At 41.5% G+C, this 25,756-nt stretch overlaps 2 long non-coding RNA genes across 3 annotated transcripts in view; one reads left to right on the forward strand and one right to left on the reverse strand.

Annotated features, from left to right (window-relative positions):
* The window catches only part of LOC110357038 (uncharacterized), a 71,105-nt gene that overhangs the window by 12,002 nt on the left and 33,347 nt on the right, over positions 1 to 25,756 (reverse strand). The window lies entirely within an intron of this gene.
* LOC110357059 (uncharacterized) lies at positions 17,564 to 20,119 on the forward strand. Its single transcript, XR_002410487.2, has 3 exons — positions 17,564 to 18,019; positions 18,350 to 18,530; positions 19,756 to 20,119. It is a non-coding gene; the product is annotated as an uncharacterized LOC110357059 (long non-coding RNA).

The raw sequence follows: 25,756 nt of genomic DNA on the forward strand, positions 1-25,756 counted from the left end.
AAGTTTGAGCCTAAATAAAGCTCCAGGGCTGATAGCTTCTAAAAGACTCAAAGGAATATCGCCATTTGAAGTCTAAATCTTTGGAAGGTCTTTTTGCACAGCCCAGCCTTGAGAACTGTTCCTAAGCACCCATTTTTTAAAATGTATGTCAGTCTTTTATGATGAACCTAGAGAAGTAACTTACCCTTCGCTGTACTGCTGAAGAAATTCCAGGATAACAGTCACCAAAATTAAGGCATGCCTGTCAGTGACTAAAAGCAGAGACACCCACTTAGACCAGATTAAAAAAACATATATAATTTAAGGATTAGCAGGCTAGCAGAGTTGGAAGAATTTCAAGTTCTTTACTGGGCTCAGGAGGAAATCTCTTTTAATATTCTGTTTCATTCAGAAGTAGTCAAGGATTAGTGGTTTCAGAGGAACAGGTCAATGCTGATGCATGAAAACTCTGCAGGAGGTCAGCACTGTTCCTCCTGGGTGCTCTGCAGTGGAACAGGTATCAAATCTGTATCTGCACCATTTGAAGCCCAGAAGAGTATGTAACTGGAGAGGATCCTTCTTGCAAGACTTGTTTGAGCTGGATCGCTGTTAATGTACAGGTGCTGAGAAAATCTGCTGTCCGTTAGTCAATGCCTTCTGGGTCTGTTGCTCTATTTCAGTTCTCTTCTGTAACTTTTGTACAGAGAGTTACTACACAAGAGATCATCTGGGGAAACCCTCATTTCGATAAGTGCAGGACTGATCCTGTGGCAGACCTCCTGTTGCCTCCAACAACAGAAGGTCTAAGGCCCTGCTCATTAAAAAAAACGATGAACATTTTCAGTAAAAAGCAACTTTTAAAAAGAACAAACTCAGTCTTAGGAACACTCCTTGAGGTCACTAGTAAGTGAAATTTGCTTTTGGTTTTGTGGAGGTTTTTGTTTTGTTTTCAGTAATTGAAAGAGCAGGGTTTTTGTAGGCTATGTTTTTTGTTCTTCAATTGCGAATGATTTTATTGAAACAAACAAAAAAAAAAGTCCATATTCTTTTCAGAGGAAAAGAAATTCAATTTCCTGAACAGCTTTATAAATGATTGCAGATCCTGATCTGGACTAGAGAAAAGCCCTTTGGACCAGTCAGGCACAGGCAGAGAAGTGAGCCGTCTTCCTGATAAAGTCTGCTCCGATCTCAGCAGATGGTTTGTGTACTTGCAAATCAAGCAGGTCACTCTCCCACACTCCCAAGCTTTTATGCACCAACAAGTGAAACCAAGAGTACCATGTTTCCTTTAAATATATTGTCCTTACTGTTAACTTCCCTTACTATACCAGTCACTAGGAGGAGAAAGAAGAGGTTAACAGGTTAGCACATATCAAAAATGGTTTTTAATAAGAGCTCACTGGAGCCCTGATAGGGTGCTGCTGAAGTTAGCAGGAGCTCAGATGAGTAGGTTGAAGACTGCAGCATTAAAGTCACGATCAGCAAAGCTGAACTTCACTGTGCTCAGGAGGCAAAGACTTTGTTAAACCTAGGGGAAATGGAAGGGAAGAGGGAGGACACAGAAGAAATTGTTTAAGTTTCTGAGTTAGATACAAGCACCACTTTTCAGCTCTGGAATGCTTGAATCTATGCATTTATTTCATATAAAAGAAAAACATTGTGTGAAAAATAGGGTGAGGCATCTTTCATATCTGTGAACGTCCGATGGCGTGTCTGTTCTTCAGCAGCTGCTGAGTGAGGAGTTTTAAATCAGTTTCCAATTTCTAGGCACACATCTTCCTTTTGATCCTTTTCTACAGCTTGCTGATAACAACAGCATAGACACTGGAAACTCCTAGGATTTGGGGTGAATTCCCCTGGCAAACAGTAAGCTGGCTTCAGCAGTGCCGTTTCTGTGGGCTACTCTGATCTGTGAGTAAAACGAGTCACAATTGTGATATTTAAGCAGCAATGAAAAGGTTGCCTGTGTACCAGCTAGCTAATATGTGAACAATTAAACTCTGTATTTATCTCCTCTGCTAAACTTGATCAGACTGAATATGATAATAAATAAACCCTGGTGAAATATTATCTCATTTGTTAACAGCTTGCTTTAAGCACAGAAACAGCTTTGTCAAGTGGTCTTTAACCATAGGGCTAAACTCCAATGCCAGCAATATTTAAAAGAACTTTCAATTCTAGTTTTGTTTAAATCAATATGCTTCGTTTATCATGTTTACTTTAATGGGAAGGACCTCATTTTATAACTAATCTCTTTGATTTTTCATAGAAGATCATCACTGAATTTGAGTCAAATGTCAACGTATGATGGACACGTGACATGATCAAGTTATAACTCAACATGACATAATCTTGAGTGTAACTGCTGCTGTGGTGATAGTACTGAAAACAAAGCAAAGAAAATAGAAAATAGCTGTCCAGGGGACTACTCATGAGGGTGTGAAAGCTTCCATGTCTTAAGTTGTGAAGCTCATAAATACTGCTGTGACTGGACCTGTGTCAAGAGTTGTGCTGGGCAGATGCTGGGACAAAACCTGACACTTAAAATACAGTTTCCATAGACTAGGTCCAGACACCTTCAGCTTCCCTGAGTTCACTTCTACTTTCCATTTCACTCCACTAATCCTCCTATTTTCCTCTTTCATTATCTTGAATGAATTCAGTCCATGACACTGAGGTCTGGCCAGATGGGTTAATTCAAGAGGACATGAAACTATGTATGGCTGTGCTTATTTGTGTGCAAAAGTCTCTGTCCATAAATTAAAACCCTCTCAAGGAAGCACGTGCAGACACACACTCACACACACTTATGATTTTTCACACCCTGTAGAAGAGAATCTCAAGCACTTTACAAATCTTTAAGAGTGCATTGCACTCCCTCAAGATGAGTAATGACTGAGAACACATTTGCAGGACCTCGGTTTGGACTGCATCACACATCACATTTCCGTGTCTGCTGTAGGAATTGCCCAGTGGGATTCAAGCAGAAGTTCATTTAGCCCAGTAGTCCATCTAATTGCAAGAACATGATCCATTGGCCCTTTTGAAGCATAAAGAAATGCAAAGTAGCAGCATTCTTTATTCCTTCTATTAGTTTTTGAAATTCTTCTTTGTGTTTCTTGTCTTAGCCTTCTCCTCCAAACTGAACAGTTCCACACTTTTCAGCCCTTCCTCTTTGGAAGTCTTTCAGTGATCACTGTCCTGCTCTGAAGAATGTCCGCGTATTCAGCATCTAGTTTATCTTTGCTATCATGTGAAAGAAAAGTCACATTTATTTTAAAAAAGTATTAAAAATATATTTATTTGGCATTCAAAGTGAGTATTTAAAGGGCATGCTACAGAATTCTGTGACAGCCATGAACTGAGGATGTGCAACTTCAGCAGCTGGATGTCATACAAACCAACACTCTTTCAGAATCAATTTGCCAAATATCTACTTAATGACTTTTGAAAACCTGGACCTAAAAGATTGCCTACAGAGCAACACAGGAAGTCTGTAACAGAGCCTGAAATAGATTTCCAGTCCCTTCCATTCCACTGCTTACTGTTCCTCCAAAGCATTTGCAGCTCTGAAAGCCCAGAGACAAACTCTGATTGAACTCCCCCACATGGCAGTATTTGACCATGGAGTCAACCTCTTGAGGATGAAATGAAGATGAAACATGATGGTCCAATATATCTCATCCCAAAATGGGACCTGATTTTTTTAATTAATATTTCCTCTCTCCAGCAAAAGCACATGGAAGCCTAGCTCTGTCTTTAAATACTTCCAGGTTAACTCCATTTCATCAGAGTTGGTGGAAAATTTCTCAAAAAAGAACATGGAGCTAAAGTGACATATTTATGAGGCGAAAAATTCAGTGGAGAGACTGTCACAGAGATCTCTGTTTATTAGGTAAGTGTTCTCACGCTCTCATGACACCTGACATTTCGGGCTTACTCCAGGGAACAACCCCATTTCAGGATCATGATGCACTTCTGCCTATTACAACAAATCAGTTTACCAAGTCTAACATTCAAGATAAGCCTTTTTTATTGTTCTTCTTGGACTCAAAATGTCCAAGGGACCTCAGCAGGTGTTTGTTCCGTGAATGTCAGGAACTCCTTTATATGAAATCCAGAGGAAAAGATCACGATAGTGCCAGAATCAGGACAAAGTCAAGACAAATCAAGCCAAAAATAGACTTACTGGGAAAACACCAGTGGTCTGTCGCGGTTGAGACGGACAAACGACAGTGGTCTAAGAAATATTTGAGCGAAGTAACCCAGAATTAGGTGCTAATAAGCACACGTAAAACAAATTAAATTAAATTTAAAATGTTTGGCAGCACAAGGGCTTTGAATAGCACAGGTGGACTTCCTTTCATGTTTTGATCTGCTAGACTAAATGATGACATTTGTTATGGAAAGTAGTTTTAAGGAGCAGTTTTGTAGCACAGGAAATTTTAGATGTGGTTTTTATATGCAGCTTCTACAGCAAGATCTTCTCATTTCTGCACATGCGAGGCCACTATCGACTTTCAGCGAACGTACCATCTGTATACCTGTGGGGCACCCCTTGGTTTATGCACATCACATTGCCATAGTTAGGGCCATGTGATACGAGGTTCTAGGCATCAGGGGAATTGAGGCCATTCAGCATTTTGCAAGAGAGAGTGCTAAAAATGGAAAGATTTTTGTTTGGTTTTGTTGTTGTTGTTTTGTTTGGTTGGTTGGGTTTTGTTGGTTTTGTCGCGTTTTTTTTTTTTTCCAAATATCAGGTAGTAAATCTGTGCTATAGTCCTGCTCCTCTTGTATTCAGAACATACTGAAATCACCACACAGTCCTTAGATATGCTGCAACATACAATATGCATTCATACTTGGAGGCTTCTTAACACCTGAGTGCAAAGAAAGGTGCAATAAATATTTATATGCAATGGAGTGCAGAAGGGTGAGCAAATTTTAAACCCAGAATCTGTTTTAATGATCCTTCTCATGTCACTTGACATTTCTTGCTCTATTTCTTAATCTTACAATACTGGAGATCTTTTTCATGTCACTTGCATTGATGTATATCAGTCATTTACCACAGCAGCCTGTTGGAATGACAGAAGCATCAGTTTTCTCATGCATTTGTAACTGTACTTTCTAGCTTGCCTTTGCCTGCAGATGCAAAAGAGGAAAATTGCCCTTTGTTTAGCTCTTTAACTTTACCTTTCATTAGTGACTATCATAGTACTGTCAGGCTTCTTGGTAGTAATAATGAAGATCTTAATAAGAGAGACCTGTGGAGCAAGAGTAAAGTTGTGGTATTTTTTTTCTAGGAGAAAACCTACATCCCTGGGAAACAAAAAAGATTTCAAAGCAGTTTAGTTGCTCATAAAGAAAGTGTTCTTTTCTGATGAAAGGTGATCTTTCCAGCAGATGTGTTACAAGGGCTGGTGAAGAGACATCATATTTGTGTTACTTAACAGCATTTGAGTTTATGTGGATAGCTACAAAACACATTTCAGATTATGAAGACTACATATTTTTGGATAAAACAGATCAATAAATCTCTTGAGTCTTGTCTTCCATCAGGTTCACACTGAAATCAGCAGAGGTACTGCTGGTTTTTGCCACTGTGGAAAGCAACAGAAACACAGTCACAAAGCGGTAGCCAGAGGTCTGGAAAAAAAAACCCTGACACTTTTCAGACAGAAGCTAAATTAATTCTGTAGCCTGTGTTCAAATTATCTTAGCTTTCACAGTTGTGCTTGGAATCCTCTTGTTTCCCATTGCTCTTAATGCTGTGTAGTCTAGTAGTAAGAGAAACCCTCTGTAGCCCGCTGGCCTGATGTCAAACCTGCCCTCGCAGTGCCCTCTCCCTTGTGAAGAACATCAGCTGAACGAGCATTTGTGGAGACCACGAAGGTGGATCTAGATCTTGAGATCAAGGTCATAAAATGAGGGTAAGGCACAAGATTATGGTCAAATAAGATAGAATTTTAAAAGCAGAAGAAGCAAGGAGGGCAAACAGAACAGCAACTGAAACTGAGCTGCAGGGATTCCAGCATCTGGCTGCAATGATGGTGTCTGCCATTGGTGCAAGGTGTCATGGAGGCATGGCACCATGTAGGGCCACCTACCCTACCTCTTAGGGTATTCTCAGGTCCAGCTTCCAACCTTGTACTTGTGTTTCTCTGATACTGGACTGTCATTGTTCAGACCATGTAGAAGGAATGAACCCATATGGTGGGTTCTTTATTCTTATACCACTTTCCTCTTGGTCTGACACACCCACGTAAGACAGTACCATAAATTTTTGTCCATCATTTTTGAAGTAGCAAATCTTTGGTAGCTCTATCTGCATGTATACAGAAACTCACTTGTAATGTACTCATATTTTCCTATAACATCACCATAAGCCTTACATTCACTTCCAGCAAGAACTAAAATTTGCATATTGCAGTTTAGTGAAATAGTTGTAGTCTTTTCTTTTCTGTTAACACAGTTTCCCTATGTGTAAGTTCAGTAGAAATAAGTTCTATGGCACAGAGGAACATATTTTTTTTTTAATATGAGTGCAATTGCTTACAATTATGTTGCAACTCAATAAGAAGAAAAGATTATTTAAGAAGAAGATAAAAGCTACTGCATAGAAGATTAATCTGCACAAATGCTTATCATCTGGACTATCATCTGCTTTTCCTTTTTTTTTTTTTAACGTTCAGTGCAAACAGATGTCTAAGGAATCCTTTTTTTCAGAATTTTCAGCAACATGTTATAGATATCCAATGTGCAGTATGTGGAAGAAAAGCAAAATCAACTTTTGGCAGGTTCAGTCTATCAAGTTCATAAACTTTACTGTATCTGTCTTGTCCAAGATTAGAGACAACCTGCTCCAAGTCAGTTTCCCATTTGCACTTAATTAGGGAGTTCATTTTAGAGGTCAATGAAAAATAGCAGAGTACCTTTTCATAATAACTCTCTTCACAATAAAATTATTCCTCAGGCACACATCCAATTTTCTCTGGAACAAGGGCAAGAAAAGTGGGGACACAAAATAGAGTTATTGGATACCTTATCTGGAACTACCCAGTATGTTGTCCATTATCCAAGGAACACATAGTACATTCTGGATCTGAGGAAATCAGCCAAACATTGCATCTTTTCAGACAATTTTCCTAACCATACAGCTTCATTTTCTTCTAACAACTGGGATAGAGATTTTGAAAATGTTCTGAAAGATAGAAGACAGTCTGCACAAGGAGTTCCTCAATATTACCCTTACATATATTATAATTACTGCAGATAACAAGGTGCCCTTGTGGGAAATGCCAGAGGGTTACTTGGATTCATGAGGAAACATCAGTAAAGAAAGAGCTGAGCAGCAGGAGGGCTGTTTCACTCTGCATCAGGTTGGTGGCAACATTTACAAGAGGAGGAATACTTCAAATGATGCCTGTCAGGCACATATAAAGCTCCTCGGAGGCACTTTCAGGATGAATTTGCTGTTATCAAGCAGCTGTGAGATTGGCTAAGTTAGGCTCCATGCCTGGACTTCTCCAAAAGCCTAAGGGTGCACAGATCCCGGATTTTGAGCTGATGTCAGCTCTGTTTTATAAATTTTCCTGAAGCTTGGCTGAATCAAAACTGTTTTGCAGAGTAGAAAATATCTCCTCAGAAGAAGACATTCACAGTACTTCTTGGTCAGCCAGATTCAAACACACATCTAGCGAGTAGCAGAAACAACAGGGTGCAGGGACTTGACATGAAGTACTTTGATGTGGGCTGGGGGTGAGGAATGACATGAATTTGTGTTTCATTATAACAAATGATCACCTGGCCTCAGATTCTCGTTCATGGAAGTATGATTTCTTGGACCAGAATCTGGCCAGGTGGTTATGATCTTAATTTCTCTACTGTGGTTCTTTGCAGCAATGAAGAAACAAGAACAAGCTGAGAAAAGCCTACAGCCTGTTGGTCAAAAAAACCTCAGGCAAAAACGGGTTATACTTTTCACTCGTCATGCTTTGACCTGTGAATTATGGTTTTGTCTGGCGTTTCAGGAGATGTATTTGACCTGTGCAGAACAATTAATACCTGCTCAGACAATCTCCACACTACACAGACGACTGGCTTTTGCTCAATCTGCTGTCTGGCCTCTGTGAAAATGCACACATAACAATACCTGATTTCTTGTTCAGTCTCACCTATGGTGGGCAGGCTCTGGGAGCTATGGTTCAGATCAGTTCATTAGACAAGGACAAAGACCACACCAAAAAAGCTGGCTTCACTTTTACATTTTAGATGTATTTTTTTCATTGACTGGAGGAAAGGTGTCTTGTTCTCCACATGACACCCTTGCTTTTAGGTAGTCAATCAAATTACTTTCTCTATAAGGTTATAGTGTGGTAATGTCAGTGTCAATGGTCAACTTACAAAGAAATAACTGGGTACCCATCTCAACACTCTTTAGGAGCCACTGACCTAAAGTTCAAGTCTTTTGCTTTGTGACCTTTTTCTTCTGCATTGTAGAGTGAACATGTTATAAACACAGTTCCTTGTCATCTTAGATAACATTCTTTTCTAAAGAGCTAGTTTCTGTGCTATACAGCACCTGAATCTTAATTCAGTTTGGGCCTTATTCTTTGCTTCTTTATGAAGACCCCAGCTGAAGGTTTCAGTTGCCTGGAAGTATATGAAATGGAGAAACAAGTGTAACTTGAACCACTGTCTCAGGGACCTGCCTGACAATGGTTTCCTCCAGGACAGATATATATATATATATATATTATATATATATACAAATTCAGCAGCTTGCAAAGGCCTTGTAGACAGATCACTGGGGAACAAAGGCTGCCGAATAAACGGTGGTCAGAGGAACTTACTCAGTGGTTCCTTTTTTGTTTGTTTGTTTGTTTTTGTCATTAAATGAAATGCAACATAGTAATTTTATTTAGGACACTGAATCAAGGCAGGCCATAACTATTGGAGGTGCTTCCCTAAGTCAGGTTTCATTTTCTTTCTTTGGCTCACCATCATCCTTCTGAAGAAAGGAAGAAAGATGTAAAGAGTGGTTCAAATCATCTTGCAACGCTGTATCGCATTTCAGATCATTTACACTCACAGTCACGTCAAGCAAACAGACATTTCAAATTGATCAATGCAGTAATTGAAACAGCAAGAAGAACTGAAGGGTATTTTGTCAGCAATAGCGTTCTTTATGAGACTGAACAGTGATGCCTTAAAATGGGATGTATCCAGGGAAAGCAAGCTTCCTGAAAATGTTGTAGCCATTACTTTAAAATAATATTATTTAGCCCTCATGTTCTATCCCTTGTGGGTTTTCAATTCCCTAGCAAACTTTCTTTCCAACATATCTTTGATCCTGGTCTCAAAAACCTGACATTTTCACTTTGCAAAGACTGGATATACAATGGACTAGTCAAGAAAAAAGGCCAGATGCCCCAAATTGGTGCAAATCGGTACAGCTCCTTTGCCCTCCACACTGATTTACAGAAGACAAGGATCTGGCTGAAAGCCTTCCCGAAACTAGGCTGATTCGCTTTGCTGTTTTGTGTAAACACTTACTTCAGTTTTAGTGTAACTTCCTACGGAAATAGAATTTATGCAATCGTGTTCTCTGTGTGTGTGTAGACACGTGTATGAGGGCACGAGTGAGTCTTTGTTTGTCCCTTCCCTCAATTACTTTTGAACCTGGCAGCTCATCTCAATCAGACTGGAGAGGGCAGGAGGTTTAAAACAGACAAAATTGTTGCAGATACCATGCTAGCTTACATCTTGAGGAAAAGGCTAATGACTTCTTAGGTCTGACTCAGCTCTGGCCCTCTGGGAGCCACTTGCTCAGCCAAGTGAGTTTCCCACATCAAAACTTGAGCATCCAAAGCTCAGACTAACACTGTTTAACTGGACCAGTGTTTCTGAAGAGCTTGGTTAGCCTGTTTTTCTCCATTTGCTTCAGACAATACATATGCTAATTATCTAATCTGGTTGAAAGCCTTAATCCTCACTCGGCATTAATAAGCTTAGCACCACCACTGAAGTTTCTCCTTCTCTTCCAACTGCTGAGCATAACAAAATCAGGCACAGCATTTCCCATGGTTTTGTATTCATTTGCACTCACTTTGTTCTGTTCTTTCCAAGGGTCTCAGACAGAGAGTTCAGAGAGCAAAGGGAAAATTATAGATGCTAATTCACAAACAACCTCATAAAACTATCTTTATTAGTCCCATTAAAAAAGCAACAAAATAAAATGATAACTGCTTCACTGCTGAATCTTTGTGATAAATGAAGTGAGCCTTGGCGGGGGGGGGGGTGGGGGGGAAGGGTGGTATATAAAGGTAGCAGCCTTCATTGCTTAATGGAGTGATGTATTTAGCAAGAGCAAAAGAGAACTACTAAGAAAATTATGTGAGAAAAAGTTTTACCATTTGCCAAACAAAATAAATAAATAAATTGTCTTTGTCATTGGGGAAAAATAAAAGACAAAACACCAAACAAACTAAAAATGAGCTGTTAGTTAAGCTTTGCTTGATAAATATGGGACAGGGAAGTTATGACAAAAGAAAAAAATTGAAGTCTAAGATATACTTGAATAATATATGATCTGGAACTGAACAATAATCTGGTATGCAAATGATGTATTTATGAGATTCAAAAAGCTGTGGGGAAAAAAGTGATTTTTTTCCCGTTGAAGACAGAAAACCAGGTGGTGTTCTTCAGCAAACTTTTAAATTTATTTCATGAGAGAATTTATGCAAAGAAAACACTGAGAGCACCCTGACCCACAGTAGTACAAAAGGCTCTCTCCCTGTCTGCAAGGTGGGTCCTTTCTGTTTGAAGCAGCAGGTAATGGCAAATGAAGCTAATGATACTTTCACATCCTGAAGTGCTCTGCTGAACTGGGAATCAGCATCCTATGGAAACAACCTCTGGATCACATGTGTTTCTTTAACCCATGGACACCATTAAGACAAGACTGAAGCAGAAATTCATCTGCTGGTGACTGTCTGATAAGGAACTAGATGGACAGTGGCCAGCTAGCCAGACTGTGATCCCCTCCATTCTACTTACCCCTCCACTGATTTAAGCAAAACATGAACAGACCTTTCTCTTGCATAGCAAGACTTGATGACTGCTCATGGTGACCTCATCCGTGTGTAGTTATTTTGGCAGAAAGTTCAAACTTTTTAAAGGGCCAACAAGAATAGTTTTATGAGGCAGTTTGTGAATTAGTATCATTCTTTTGCCCTTTGCCCTCTGGTCTTCTATTTAGTTTGGGCCCCTTGTCAAGTGTTGGACAAAAGGAGCTCAAGTCAGCATAAAACCCTGGGAAGAGCTGCGTCTGCCTTTGCTCCTTGCTACATCCCACAGCTCTTCTGCTAGTTAATTGGTACAGCTTTGTGATGGAGCCATGCCTATTAATAACCAGACAAAGATGTAGCCCTTCAAAGTATGATGCTAGTTTGTGAGTACTAATCATCCGGCATCTTTTGACACAAACATGGACACAGATTAAAAAACATGCAATCTCTACTGAGATGTGTCAGGTAAAATTTGACCAAACCACTCCTTTTGTACATAGGTACTCAATACTTTTATAGAAGTTTCACCATTCCCACCATACACAGAGAGAAATTGAGACAGTGGGAGCTGAAGTGACTTGTTCAGCCTGATCTGTATGTGTGCAGCTCCTATTTCATAAAGAACAAAAAAGTTTTGAAATAGAACTGAATGCAAACAAACTGCAGAACAATTTTCCTATATCTCCTTTAAAAATAAAGAAATGCAGGGGCAAAGTGTAGTGCTTCAGCCTCAGAGATTCCTTGACAGCTGGGCATACTTAGGACCTTCCTGAGCAAGGTACAGCTGATGCAGGTGTTTGCCTCACCTGAGCTGGGTGCTGAGAAATCCCAGGTCACTTCTTTATTTCGCTCCAGATTTTCTGAGTAATTTTCAGGACCTCTCTTGGTCCAGCTCCTCAAACATGGTTTGACATTAAGGGTCTTTGCACCAAAACACTCCAGGATGTGAGTTTTCATGTGCCTGAACCTCATCTCCCCTTTGGTGTAATGGATGTTGTTACACCGCTGTACCTCACAGGCATTTCATGAGTTCAAATATGTTAAAATACATTTTTTTTAGCTTAGATTTGAGACCTACAAGGAATCTGAAATTGATAAGAAATTTGCAGAAATGAAGGCACAAATTGCCACAGTTCGCCAACCGTAATCTAAATGCACACTAACAATGCACGGTTGCTTTGATGTGACTAAGCCCCTTAGGAAAAAATTAAGAATATTTCTCCAGATTATTCAAATTACTTGGAACAGCAAAACTGAACCGTAACTTGTTAAACAAGCTTTCCTGCAAGATGTCCAATGCTCCCAGGAAGAGGAAGGAAACAGACTTTTTCTTGTTGTGGTTGTCTTTGCAAAGTAAAGCAAATGCCGTAGCAAAATGCATAGCTTGCATAGCAAAATCTGTTGCATAGCAAAATGGACTCAATTCTGCAGCAAAACTCCTAGATTCTCTGAAAGGTCTGTTTAGATGATAAAAGATAGGGCTTGAGTGAGTTAAAAACACACTGAAGAATGCAATCAGTGCAATGTTATTCATTTTGATATTAAAAGAGATTTATTTGACAGTAACACCATATGCTCAGTGGTGCTGTCCACAAGATGACAATTCCATTTTGCAGCAACTGTTGAAGTTCAAAAATTGTTTTCATTTGGCTTTGGAATAAAAACAAAAAAGCCTTTCAGTTCTTTAAGGAATGGAATTGGGCTGAAATGCCTGATTTGAGATAAAAACCTCGGCTTTTTCTTTTGTGAGGCCTTTTTACTTCTAATGGGTTCCCTGGTGACCCAACAGGCAGAGCTTTGGGAGAAGGCAGGAATACCGGGGCATGGAGAATCTGTAAATGTTCAGAGGCCCAGATATTATTCAATAGCATCACTTGATGAAGTGTCAACCTGCTGAAAACATTTCCATCAACAGTACTGCTCAGCTTTCAATACTGCGAAGATCTTTGTTTGTATTGATAAGACACAATTATAGCATGGAAGCTTTGCCAAGGATGAGATTGGAGCCTTTTTCTGATGGGCAAAAGAGATTCTGGCAGAAGATGAGCTTTGAAAGCAGCAGAAGTGAGCATGGAAAAGTTGGGTGCTACTGGTCCAGCACTGTACGCCACACAATGTCAGTGTTCAGAAACATCAGGAGAGGTTTTAAATTCAGTGCCTTAGAAATATGCAGTCTTTTACACTCTCCGACAGAAATTTTATTGTACATTGATTGTAGGCTAAGAAATGTAGGCAAAAAAATATTCAAATACTGAAAAAGTACACAAATACCACTTTTCCATAAAAAATTGTGGAGAAATGCTTTCTTTCTCATGGCTGTTTGAAAACCTGGGTTTTCATCCAAAATACCTCCAAACTTGAAACCTTCTGGGAGGAAAGGGAAAAAAAAAGAGGAAAGTTTCAATTAGGAAATGCTGCTGTGACACCTTGTGGGGATTAGTTGCCTCAGGTATCAATTTGTGTGAGTGGCTGTTAGACCACATTCCCAGCTGACTGACACGGGCTGTCCTGCAGTCCTCCTCACCTGTGTGTTTCCTCTCCTGAAGGAAGGATGTCATGGTGCACTGTGGCAATGCTCCCTCAGATGCATCTTGGGTGCTGGTGTTCAGCTAGGGAGTCTAAATCCTTGAGAAGAACCACAGTAGCATTTATGAATTGAATTGTTGTTGTTTTCAGCCAAAGACTTTTGGTTTTGAGGGTTTTCAGCTCTTCAATGAAAAGTTAAAAGATTTGGCAGAAAGTACACATTGTGGCCAAAAAAAACACCCATTAACATACAGTGTTCTATTGAAAAAAATGTTTGACAGGAATGGGTGGGGTTTTATTAAGCAGCTCTAGTAAAAGAACTATAAACACATCCTTAGAACACTGCAAAGAATCAGACATCAGTATTAAAGGAGTTTGCTGATTCTGGTAGAAGTTACATGTCACCAACGAGACTTCAGGTCTTTGGGCTCTCAGTGCTGTCCTTTGTCTGCAGGATTGTGCACCTCGCCTCTCTGCACCACTGATGTTGCACAGTCAGACACAGAGAGCCCTGTTTTCCAGCGTACACACACACGCACAGGCACTGACAAGTTTATAACCAGAACAGTTTGACACTCTTGGCTCTAGCTGTCTCAAAATCGGGCACATCTGGCTAATAGGAGGCAACACCAGCAGAAAAGCTGTGTTGCTTTGAACTGGTAGGTGACAGGAGCAGAAATATTTGGCAAGACCCTTCTGGTGGTCCTGTGTGTGTGTGCTGTTAGTGTTCTGAGTTTCTCAGCAAAGCATATTGAATCATAGAATCAATTTGGTTGGAAGAGACCCTCAAGATCATTGAGGCCAACAATTAACCTAACTCTGGCACTAAACTATGTCCCTAAGAACCTCATGTACACATCTTTTAAATGCCTCTAGGGATGGTTATTCAATCACTTCCTTGGGCAGCCTGTTCCAGTGCTTGACAACCCTTTCTGTGAATAAATTTTTCCTAATATTCAGCCTGAACCTTCCCTGGTGCAACCTGAGGCCATTTCTTCTCATCCTATCACTGGCTACTTCAGAGAAAAGCCCAACCTCCTCCATGCTACAACCTCCTTCCAGGTAGTTGCAGACAGCGATAAGGTCTCCCCTCAGCCTCTTTTTCTCCAGGTTGAACAGCCCCAGTTCCCTCAGCTGCTCCTCATCACACTTGTGCTCCAGACCCCTCACCAGCTTCATTGCCCTTCTCTGAACTCTCTCCAGCACCTCAATGTCTTTCCTGTAGTGAGGGGCCCTAAACTGAACACAGGATTCAAGGTGGGGCCTCACCAGTGCTGAGTACAGCGGGATGATCACTGCCCTCGTCCTGCTGGCCACACTATTTTTAAGGCACTTAATGCACTCCAGGATGCTGTTGGTCTTTTTGGCCAAAATACAGGCAGAGGTAGATGATTGTACAGCCAGCACACCATGTTCCATCCTTGACATGGAGCTGGGATGATGCCTGGCCCAAGGGCATTAGACAGAGAATATTCTCACCAGTACCCAGGCCAGTCCAGCCATTGCAGGTGTGGAGAAGGTCTGAAAACCTTTTGGCTGGTGGAGAATGTGTGTGCATGTGTCTGCGCACTGCCTAATAAACCTGTTCATCCAATTAAGAGGAACGATGATTCATTAACAAAACAGGTACTAAGAAAATACTCATTTAGGACAATCACTGCTACTTCCTCAGCTTTTCACTTCATTGCTGCTTATGCGAGTAAAAACAACAAACTAAATGGAGACCTTATGGGCACCAGGGACCAATTAATGCCACGTGACTTCCTCCCGGGCTTCCATGAAAATAACTGTATTATAATGGTCTGTGATATTAATATCGGCTTTGGGAAAGTTAGGCAGCAGCTCCGCAGGGAAGGATGTAGCATGAGCAAGCGCTCTGGAATGTGCAGTATTTGACAGAAGAGAAGTGGTGTCCGTCTATAAGTTGCATCTCTTCTTGCTATTGAAACAGAAAAGTCACCTGGGAAAATACAAATGCCCTGGGGGGAATCTGAGAAGCTTTTTTCAAAGGGGATACCTTTCCAGTATCTGACTGAAGAAATTTCAGAGCCTCTCTGCTTTTAAGACAGCAATCATCAATCTACAGGTTAAGTCTAGGGATTAAATTTTGAGGTGAGTTTGGGATCCTAAATTCTATACAGCCTCAGAATTCACTTTTCAGGTTTTACTTCCTCTCATTTTAAATAATCTTGAGGATCTGCTTTTAATCTCATGGCTATTTGGAACCTCACCAGATTTTTGCTGCACAGTTTGTGACTCAGGCCTGTGAAGAAGCAGCATCTCAGCAGATATAACTGCTGCCTAAAGTCCCTACAGCTGATAGAGCTATATGGGGATTGCTTTGCAAGAAGAACTTATTTTGGTTCTTAGGCTGACCTCACTGGTTTGAAACACAGTTCTGCTATTTAAACTGCATCTGCACTGAGACATGCAAGAGGTGGAATTTAGTGCTCTCCTTACACAGGTGATGCATAGATAATACAGAAAAGCCTTAGGCAGGACCTATGGGTGTCAGTGGAGCTGTTCTGAGGCAAAAGCAGTAATCTCCCCATCCCAGTCTCCCACTGGCACCCCACACTTCCTCCCATATTTAGAGCCTGCCATATTTACTAGGCACCATGCACGTGTGCTTGTACCGCAGAGACACCATGGGTCATCACTTTCTCATGCTGAACTCTTCTTGGAGCGGAGAGACACACGCAGATCCCCCCTCCCCTGCCCCAAGGTCACACCCACCAGCAAAGCGGGCGAGCACCAGGTAGCAGTGAGATCAATGGTCTGGCAGCAAAAGCAGCAGCCACAGCAGTCTGGGTGATTGTGACCATCCAGCTCACGTCGCCCCTGCTGAGTCACATCCCTGACTGGAAAGGACACATAAAATAGTTCAATATGCATGACAAGCGCCAAGTGGAAAGAGTACAAGCAAAGCAAGTGGGAGGATGGCATGGTTTAATGTCTTTCATGATGACTTTAGCCTCAATTTATGCATCCCCACGGTAGGAATATTAACTCCAAAGATGCATGTTAGTAAGCAAGAGCAAACTGGTTGAGGGCAGACTAACAACTAAGCATGAAATGGGTTAACTGAAAAGTGGATCTAAATAGTATCACATTTGGAGGAGTGATTTGGGTTAGAGGTTCAGCTCAGCTCAGCATTGGAAAGTTCAGATACTGGTTAAACTTTGGATAAACTTTTGACCCCATTTTCTTGTAGAAATCAGACTAGAATCACACAAACACAGACTCTCTCATGAGCTTTCCAATACTGCTTGTTTTTGACTGAGCCAGTAATAGAAGAATAGATTTCCTCCTGATCCTCCTGTATTTCTGCTTCCAAACTAAATCAGTTTTTCTTTTCTAAACCTGAAAAGTTTTTAATTCTAGCCCATATAAGGTCTGGATGATAGCTGAGGGCAGGTCCAGCTCTATCCTGACTGATATTTGCATCTCTGGGGATAACTGTCATATTTTCTGGCCTTTTTCCCATCCAGTGTTAAGTATTTTCTTTAATGAGTGGAGAATTAGTCAAAAGACACAGAGATTGTATTTTCCAAACATTGACTGCTGCTGTTCTCCCAGACAGAAATGCATGGTCCTGATGGGCCTCACCCTGGCCAGCTCCGCCATACCTGACCCTCTAATTTTTTATTCTTTCCCATGATATTCTTTATTTGGAGACGGCCAGCCAGCTTTGCTTGCTTTTCATGCCTCCTGCTCCTTTTTCTGTGCCCGAGTCCTCTCTCCTCATGGCTCACAAACAACAGCTCCCACCAGTTACATGTGCTTTGCCCCCTGCCGCCATTGCTAGCTAGAAAGGGGAAGAATATCTTCTGAAAGTATCAGCACTTTCTTCCAGCCCACTCAGATCATCTGTTTGCTGATTCCTGTCCTGTAGCCTGTGACCTCAGCAGCACAAGAGTTTCAGTTCTGTTTTCTTCATTGGGCTGATTACATTGTCAGCACTGAAAATAAATAGAAATTAATAACAGTAAAATTAATCAACACTCGGAAGCATAACCACTCATAGGGTTGATGGAATCAACCAGTAGGTGATAATTAGAACCAACCAGAAGCTTTTTCTCAAAACTTAAATGTAAATTTCCTGTGTGTTAGAAACCACACACTAAAACACCCTCCCACATCATGCAGCTTTCCTTGTTCTTTTTTGTATCCTCACAGTTTGGCAGGTCCTGTATTGGCCACAAGAAAAACCAAGAGCATCCAACCCTCACCAAATATTGCTTTCACATATTTCTGGCTCATCCAAACTTAGAAAGCACCGGAAATACAAGCTGAGCCTGAACTTCGGAAATTCTCAAGCCTGTTTTTCAGGCCCAGGAGTTAGGGGAAAAATATCTGAGCTCTTGGATTCTTTTTCCAAACGGATGATTCTGTGGTTTCTCCGCCAGCGAGTGCTGCAGTGGCTGGGTCCGCATGCAGACGTGAGTATCCCTTGTGCCGCCGTGCCCACCTGGGTGGGGAACTCAGAGTCAGCACTCACCTGGGGGAACCAAGCCCAGCACGATGCTCTGCACCCACCCCTTCAGCCATAGGCCAAATTCATCTGTGTTGCAGCAGTATTAAACTTACTTAATGATCTCCACTGCATCCAAGCTGTGATTGCCTTCAGAGTAACCTAAGGTGTTCAACTGCACAGAGGATCACATTTATCTAAGGGGATTCCCTCAATGGAGGTCAGGTGTAATGACTAGCAATGGCTTTGATTTTGTATTTCTTCCTCGTTCTCCTTCCCTTCTTCTTCCTCTCTTTAGGTTAGAAAGGGCAAGGCTCAGTGCTGCAGACTGGAGCGAGGAGCATGTTCAAGTCCTGCAGGCAGGAGCAAGATGTGAGCACCCCAGCTCAGGAAACAAGTGTCGCAGTTTTGCAGTTGTGTGGGGAACAACGTCTTCAGAATGACTTGCTGTTGTGGCTTTGATGATTTCTTCAGACACTGTAAGTAGACTGACAAATTGACTTTCAAGTGAAAGGTCATTGAAAAGAATCGTGGATAAAAGCATCTGGATTTACAATTAAAAAGCTACAGAAGTTCAGTTTACAACTCTACTGGGTTCTGTGCGTAGGAGTTTCTATCATATAATTTGGCAGCTGCTTCTGCCTTCTGATTGGGGTTGTAGAAAATAAAAATTCCTTGTGGTTTCTTTATTTTTTTTTCTTTTTAAACACAGTGGAGAGTTGTGGTGTTTTGGCAAGTCTGATACAAAGAAATATTGTACTGGCATTGTCTCATATTGTAGGTGACCTCAGGCCTGAACTATACAAGGGAAAAAAAATAGGTCTCTGTTGAATAGAGCGCACATGTGCTTGAATCAGATTATAGAGAGAGTGTGAAAAGCAGAGCACGCACACGCGATACGTATAATACCGATGTTGTAGGCTTAAATGCAGTGCCCAATTCTCATCCCACTGGTGCAAATGAGGAGCAGCCTTGTAGCATTAAGGCTCAGCCTGCTCTGGTGTATGAGGTTCCTTCTGGCATTCCTCTCCCTAAGCCCATGGCCCACGCAAAAGGGCACTTGCAAGGCAATTAGGTGGCTAAGATTACTTAACTCGTCTAAATGCACACAACACGACTGCAGTGGGTGGTTGCCTTTGAGAGTGTTTGTGAGGAGATGTTTATGGATCATGTCTTTTTTTTTCCTTTTTCCCCCTTTCAGGAACAGGCTGGGAACTTTAATCCTGGAAATCCTTACCCATAAAGGCAAACATTGCATGCAGAAAGTCTCTGTCTCTCTATGTCCCCCTGGCAGTACCTCCTCCCTTCCCCTTCTTTGTGGGACATGAAACTAAACTAAACAGAGATTTGTCCCTATCAATATTGACTTGACTGATTTCCCTTTTCCTGACTTCTCTAATCCTGTGGTAGATTTTCTGTGACATTTGTTTCCGGTAGCGGATTCATAACAGATTCAGATGAATGTTCACTCTAGAAACAGAACATTGCCAAACATCTATTAAAAAGCAAAACAGTGTGGTTAAGGAAAATAATGGGAGATGTGTTTCTCCATAGTTTAATTTCAGCAGCTTCTGGTATTTTCTTTCTACTTGAAAAAGTAGTTTTTCTCCAGTATATAAAGGTTTCCTTTTGTAAGAAAACAGGGTCAATAAAGCTATTATGTAAAAAAGTGCACTAAGCCTCCTTGCACTGTCTTCTCTGTAGGAATTAGTCACCCAATATGGCACAGAGATAAGATGCCATCCACAGCTACCCAAAAGCCCAGACAGCAGTCATTAACAGAAGCCTGACGACCTTCACATTGGAGGTGAGACAACTGCATTGATTTCCTTCTCTCCATCAAAAGTTTGCTTTGTCCTCAAAAGGGAAGACAAGGACCTGCCTGGTTTTGATTCCAGCTGCTTCTCCTGGTCTTTATGTGACAGGAACAGGTCCTTGGGGCAGAACTCATGTTGCTGGATGAGAACTGTCCCAGTCACACTAGGAATCTCACGCTGTTGCTATAGGAAGATGGGGTCAGGGGAGCTGCATTCTCAAAGTTCCTCTACTGGTGGCAGAGGAAATCTCAGACAGGTGCTCTACAAGTACTAGAATGAGGGTGGAAGGAGACTGCCTGCTTCCCCTCTGCGAAATGGGTGTGGTGATGCTCCCCTCTCTCATTCTTTCTCCCTTTGATTTGTCCACATTGCATAATATGCGTTTCATCTGTACTACACGCAGACTAAGTGACAAGGAAGAACTGATGACAATTTCTGATATGCCAGCAAAGAACTAAGCACGATTTCTTTTTTTTTTTAAACAGTACATCCCCATTTTGTTAGTGGAAAGTGTAAATATGCCCAGAAAAAGATGCTTCGTATTTAATGGAACTTGATGTTCAGCATGCAGGACTTACACTGACAAAGGCAGCAGGGAGAGCACTGAAATGGGAATTCTTTGCATGGACCTGGCTCCTACATAAAGGAGACGTCACTGGGTTGATTTTACTTGGGCCAAATGCTGCACATGGCTACTGCTGCCTAGTTGTTTAAGTAGGCACCACATTGACCTCACAGCCAGTGTGAATTGACCTCACAGCCAGTGTGAAGGGGGTGTTTGGCTGGTTGCATACAGGCACGGTGGGGGAACATGGTCTCTGCTCCCCTGTGGAAGAGATCCACTTAGGGGGATGAAATTTCCACCATGTCTCCAGCAGATGATGGAGAATACAGCCCTCAGAGAGGGGAAGCAAGTGAAAAGTGAACCTGGTGGTCACTGAGGGATGATGGTTTTTCTCCACATCCTCCTCTCTACCAAGTTATTGTACACAAACACCAGGCTGAGCTCAGTATTAGTAGGAAAGCTAATAACTAAATATTACCTTTCTGCTCTCAACCAGCATTGCTGGGAAAAGGATGCTGTCAGTCACAGCACGTGTAAGCCCTCCTGCAATCCTTGTCAATTATAAATTGACCTGATCTCCTCAGCATGATGTGTCTGCTGGCAGGATGCAAACAAGTTCCAGCACTTAGCGCTGGGATTGATTCTTCTAGGCAAGAAGTTGCAAAGGTCCCAGCTACACTACAGAGTTGTGGGAGCATTAAGGCCATGTGCTGGTCTGCAAGGCTGACTTCGGACAGCTGATGACGAGATGTTGCTGTTTGTTCTCCACGCCATAGTTCTGCAGATTGAAATTTAAGCCATTGTTGCTGTATAGTGATATGCTGTCAGGCTGTGGCCATGCTTTCATTGAAGACCCCAATTATAGATAAAAATTGCAGTGACTTCAGCAAGAAAAGCTCTGTGGGTTTGGGAATTGCCCCTGAAGATGGAGAATGGCCCCTGGCAATTTGCAACAGGATTTGTTTGCTGTGGACCTGTGCTGCAAACGGGACCTGTGCGGGTGAGGAATATATGCTAGCACAGGGGCCAAGGCTCTGTCTCTTCTCCCAGCTGCTCTCTCCCTCTGTATTCATGCCAAGCTTCCCGCCCCATCTTAGGGTGGAAAATCCGAGGAAACGCACATCCCACTCGCAGGACAAGGGGCACTGAGTGAGCTGGGGAAAGCAGAAGAAACCTGATGGTTTGACTGACTTGCAAACTTAATACTTTTTCCACTCAGAAATAAATTGGCATATCGCTTAAGTGGACAGTTGCTGAGCTTTCTATTTTTGTTTGATTTCTCCCCCTCCCCCATTTACTACTTTTCCTTCAACACTGCTTTCCAATGTCACCGAGTTATTATTATCCAGATCCCAATCTCACAGTTTCACTGAAGGAGAACCTGTATTAAAATACCAGATTTACCAGAAAACATCTGCAAGTTGCAACACTATTGTATTACTATTATATGAGCAAGCCATTGTAAATTCTTTTAAGTCTGTAACTTATTTCACGTTAACACACTGTGTGTTTTACAACACCATTTCGAAGTTTATGGCCTTTCTTCTTTAGCCGCTTGTTCCAATTGCATCTTATATTTCATCAAATATGGTAAAGAAACCATGAGAATAAATTGATGCTCCATATGAACCCCCCTATAAATGGATCTTGCCAAATTGCTGTAAAATGGTTTTCCTTTTTAGCCCTCCAGAATTGTTAGTAGGTTTCTGAGGCCAAATTCTACAGGGAAACGTTATGACCATTTAAGGCCTCCAAACTTTATGCTTCAGTACAAAAGGCCTAAGGGTGAGGATTTAAAATGGATGAAGTGGAGAAATTTGCACTTCCTTAAGAAAACACACAGCATTTCCTTCCGCGTGTCAGAAATGAAAACAGAAAATACAAACTAATTTGTCAGGAAATGTTCCTTCCATAATTCCCTCTCCAGCCCTTCCCCTCCCACCCCTCCCTGCTCCCACGGCAGCCCCACAAGCCTCATTTTCTCCTCCCTGTTGTCAGCGTTAGGGCCGCGGGCCCCAGCTCCAGGAATCGTGATGGACGAGGTTCTGCTCCTCGCCTCGTGCGCGAGAGCTCTGCTGTAATGTCTCCTCGTGTTCACAGCTTGCTCCTGCCACCCTCGTCCCGCTCACCTCCCCGCGGGGCTGCCGCTGCAGACCATCCTTCAGGAGATAAGTACCCCTCGGGGACACCCGCTCAGCCGCCACTGGCGGTTCGTCATTCGGCTCTAATTGGACGCTGGTGCAAAATGAAAAAACCACTTGTCATATTTATGAGTTACTGTGAGTTAATAATACGCTGGGATACATTAGTTAAAGCACATTTGCTCCAAACATGTGGCTTCAGCTTTTTGTTTTTCATTCATGCAGCATTTTTTCAGATGAAATGCTGTTGCAGTTTTCCTCCCAGGCGCTCAGTGAGCCTCAGGGAGTTACAGCATCAATTATTTTTCTCCTTATATGCGGAACAAAAAGAAAAAAAAAAAAAAAAAAGGAACGTCCTAGCCAGAGAAGTTGGAATTATTATCCAAAGTAATAATAAAAGAAAATCAAAACATCCAGAAATCAAACGCTGCAGCCAGCTGAATAAATGTAATCAAAATTGAAAACACAAAAAGTCTGCAGAAGATTCTCTTGCAAATAAGATGGTCTCTGGTCTCTCTGTATTTTTAGCAATCTCCTGTCCTGCCCGAACCAATTCTTTTTCTGTTAAAGTCTGTCTATTTGAGTCAATTTTCTTTGACTCTCTTGTGAATGATAAATTCATTAGTGCCTTGCAGGTGGATGTGCCTGAATTTAGAAACTCGAGAAAGGACTAAAATGACAAGCAAAACCAGAGCATGAACAGAAACTTGTTTTCATACTCTTGCTTCTGAAATGGTCCTGCATTTACGTGTAATAAAAATCAAGATGTTCATCTTTCTTCCGTTCCCCCTCCGCAATATTTTTTCAGTGCTGAAGATGTCAAGAGCAGAATTTACCCTTCCCCTGATGCCATCTTTTTTCCCCCTTCTGTTTCATCACAGCTGCATGGACTCCAGCCAACTCAAACTGTACCTTCGCACTTCACTGCTCAGGACTTTGCTGCACAATCGATTTGACAAGACTTTTTAATCTAGATAACTGATCAGTCAGACTAAAATTTCAAACAGGTAACTGCATTCACAAGGTCACCAGCACTTCACACCTAACTTTTATCCTTACAAAGGCTGATTTCTCTAAAATCAGGTGGTGGCGGCACCGCAAACTTTATAAAACTCCACTTGCTCTCATTATCTGCGGCTTAATTTGCAACTCCTTGATTAGAGGAACACAGCAAGCTCCACCTGCTCTTGGAATCAGGATGTATTTAGTCCACCATTCCTAGGAAACACTTATGGAACATTTGACATATTGTTGCTGCTTTGTTGGTAATAAGTTTACTTTCCTAAGCTTGAATTAAGCAAAAAGTTCCTCCACTGCTGACTCAGCCTCCAAAGCTGCACTTTATATACGTCAAACAACATATATAAATTTATAAGGTGAACAATGGTTGTATTTAAGTACTGATTTAGTAATCCTGAACTTCTCTGGCAGTATCCTTTGGAAACTAAATCCATAAATTTTATTAGTATTAAATGTTTCTAATGGGAGTTGACAAATACTTGAACTGAGTTGCTTTTTCTCTGCACTTGGCAAAAGGAAAGGGACAAAAAATTCCTATTACACAATGAGAAATGCATTAATACTAAAACCCATTCATCTCAATTTTGTACAAATATAATTTAAGACCTTTTACAACCATTGGTGAAATTACAATGTGCTGTGGGGAAGTTGCAAAAATTTTATGAGAGTAATAAAATCGTCATTGTAATACCATTATAGGGTGCAGGGACAATATAGATATTTGAATTACCTATTGTCCTTAAGCCAGGTTGAAAAAGCTACATGCAGGAATTATAGCATGTAATGGAGACAACTGTTGAAACAAACCAGAGAAATGAAACCCAGGTCCACTTTAGCTGGCCTAAGACAAATCCTCATTAGAAACCCGGATCCAGAATCCCTTTCTCGCTTGTGTCAACAACCATGAAATTTAAACAGGCAGACTGTTTTATATTTGTGTCAAAGGTAGCACAGAGACCAACTAATTAAGCAGAGATTATGTGTAATAAAATAGTGTCGCATCCAAACACCTGGTGTTTTTAGCTTCTGTGACACATTTCCTGGGGTTTGTACTCAAGCCTGACTGAAGGTAATCATGGTGGTCCCTCTTGTTCATAGCAAAAAGACCTCTCAGGTAGCTCATGGCAAACGCATGAAATCTTACCTGGGATTAAAATGGTGTTAACTTTCCAGAGGCGAAAATGCCTTTTGCTGAAGAATAGTGTTGCTGGGCTATATCCAGGGAAAGAGCATTGCTTTCTCACTCCCTATCCAAGAGATGAACAAAGGCAAAAAAGAGAAGGGAAAACAAGAGAGGCAATTGCAGCCTTGTACGTTAGCAACATTTCACTGGCTGTGTTCTAGAGAGTAATAAAAGAATTGAAATAGTTCAAGCATCTGCCCTTGGCTGAGGGACTTGTAATTATACACTACAGACTCCACTCTCCTGGAACAACTGTCTCTGATTCCTATCTCTTCTTTTATTACAGCTGAAATGCAAACCTCCTGATGAAACCATTACATTTCCATGTGAAATTCACAACTATAAGGGGAAACCTCTGCAAAGTCGCCAGACTTTTGAAGGGGGCAGAAATATATGGGCAAAGGTTGTAAAGTTCCTTTCCAAGTTCCAAAGGTCCAACCACTTGGGGCAGCCTGCTCTGGAGTTTGGAGTTTATTATCCTTCTTTTAGTAAATACTTTGGAATGGGAGGAAGAAAGTTAATTTTACTTCCTGTTTATTAAGAGTTACCATATTGTGAACTCCTCTGGTTCGGTTGATCGTTCTCCTTAAAATCACTGACTCTTCAGTTCTCACTGGGGTTACGAGAACTGTGGCAAAATCTCCCAGCAGACATCTCTGAACACCCAGAGACTTGTTGAGACTAACTGTGCTTTTAATACCCCTTAAGGTATTTGTCCTGACTTAGGATGACACCATCCCACAGGCAGGAAAGACACAAAAAGCTTGCAAGGACCCTCAAAGTGACAACTGGAGCTTGCTCTGTCTGCCTAAGTCTTCCCAGAAGGTGGGCAGAGAGCAAGAAAGAAGAGGTAGAGATGCCAGCCGGTGCTTAGCTCCTCTTTCTAAGCAGGAATCCACAATCCGGCTTCTGGTTTGAAATTCCAGCAAGGTGCACAGCAAGTGAGAGTCCTGGAAAGCAGGTCCTGGTCAATGACCGT

The sequence above is a fragment of the Columba livia genome, chromosome 3 (genome assembly GCF_036013475.1).
Source record: "Columba livia isolate bColLiv1 breed racing homer chromosome 3, bColLiv1.pat.W.v2, whole genome shotgun sequence".
In the NCBI taxonomy this organism is placed as follows: Eukaryota; Metazoa; Chordata; class Aves; order Columbiformes; family Columbidae; genus Columba; species Columba livia.